The sequence below is a fragment of the Apium graveolens genome, chromosome 10 (genome assembly GCF_009905375.1).
Source record: "Apium graveolens cultivar Ventura chromosome 10, ASM990537v1, whole genome shotgun sequence".
Taxonomy (NCBI): Eukaryota; Viridiplantae; Streptophyta; class Magnoliopsida; order Apiales; family Apiaceae; genus Apium; species Apium graveolens.
In genome coordinates, this window is record NC_133656.1 from 132,382,256 (window position 1) to 132,383,953 (window position 1,698).

The 1,698-nt window shown below is 43.8% G+C and overlaps 1 non-coding gene across 1 annotated transcript; it reads right to left on the bottom strand.

The window, feature by feature from the left end:
- Positions 1-517: 517 nt before the first annotated feature.
- Positions 518-624, bottom strand: LOC141694311 (small nucleolar RNA R71). Its single transcript, XR_012563630.1, has one exon. It is a non-coding gene; the product is annotated as a small nucleolar RNA R71 (small nucleolar RNA).
- Positions 625-1,698: the final 1,074 nt, after the last annotated feature.

Genomic DNA, 1,698 nt, shown 5'->3' on the forward strand with positions numbered 1-1,698 from the left:
GCAAACACGTTCTCGTACTCGCAAGAGGACTTTAGATACGGCTGAGGAGACAGACGAAGTTCTTGGTATTCCGGAGAAGATAGATTTTGAAGATTCGGATACAGAGAGTGAGCAGAAAGAACTAGTAATCATGGGTGATCGTATAGTTCCGGCAGATCCAGCTCTTATGGACTTTTCTCGGCCTAAAATTGATGACATTCAGTCAAGCATCCTTCATCCGGCTATTCAGGCTAACACTTTTGAAATCAAGCCGGGCACTATTCAGATGGTGCATAATTCTGTTTCTTTTGGAGGTACTGCTACTGAAGACCCCAACATGCACATCAGGAATTTTGTCAAGATCTGTAGTACTTTCAAATATAATGGTGTGACTGATGGGGCTATCAAGCTGAGGCTTTTCTCTATGAGGGATAAAGCTAAGGACTGGTTACATTCTGAACCAGCTGGGTCCATCACTACTTGGCAAGATCTTGCACAAAAGTTTCTGGTGAAGTTCTATCCAATGGCGAAGACTGCGGCTATGAGGAGTGCTCTTACTCAGTTTGCGCAGCAGCCTACAGAATCCATGTGCGAAGCTTGGGAGCGCTATAAGGAGATGTTGAGAAATTGTCCACATCATGGCATGCCTGACTGGATGGTGATCACTGGTTTCTATAATGGTTTGGGGGGCCAAACTTGGCCCATGCTCGATGCAGCAGCTGGAGGCGCCTTGTGGGCCAAAAGCTATACTGAGGCTTATAATCTTATTGAAACTATGGCTGCAAATGAGCATTAAAACCCAACTCAAAGGATGATGCCTGGAAAGGTAGCAGGTATTCTGGAAGTTGATGCAGCTACAGCTATTGCAGCGCAGCTCCAAGCGCTGTATATGAAGGTCGATTCTCTAGCCACCTATGGAGTCAATCAGATAGCTATGGTCTGTGAACTTTGTGCAAGTTCTCATGCTACGGATCAGTGTTCTCTTGTTAATGAATTTGTTCAGTATATGAACAATTATCAGCGACCGCAGCAGCCTGTGCCAACTACTTATCATCCTAATAACAGAAATCATCCAAATTTCAGCTGGAGTAATAATCAGAATGCTATTCAACAACCATATCAACAAGGCGTAAGTAAACAGTTTAATCCACCTGGATTCCAGCAACCACAGCAGTATGCTCCAAGACAATCATATCCTCAACAAGGAGGTGCTGCTCCACCTTCTAGTGCTGATTTTGAGGAACTCAAGCTGTTGTGCAAAAGTCAGGCTATTTCTATTAAGACCTTGGAAAATCAAATCGGTCAAATAGCCAATACAGTGCTCAATCGTCAACCGGGCACACTTCCCAGTGATACTGAAGTGCCAGGCAGAAAGGAAGCTAAAGAGCAAGTTAAGGCTATTACCTTAAGGTCTGGAAAAGTTGTTGATGCTGAAAAAACAAAAGACGAAGAGGCTGAAGTTGGAGATGAAGAAGCTAAGCAAAAGGAGAAAGCGGCAGAACCAATGAAGACTATTGTTGAACACACTCTGGCTGAGGGTAATACAGGGGAGAAACATCTCTATCCTCCACCACATTTCCCTAAGAGATTGCAACAATAAAAGCTGGATAAGCAGTTCGGTAAGTTTCTGGAGGTGTTCAAGAAACTTCACATCAACATACCTTTCGCTGAGGCTCTGGAGCAAATGCCTAGTTATGCGAAATTTATGAAGAGTATTCT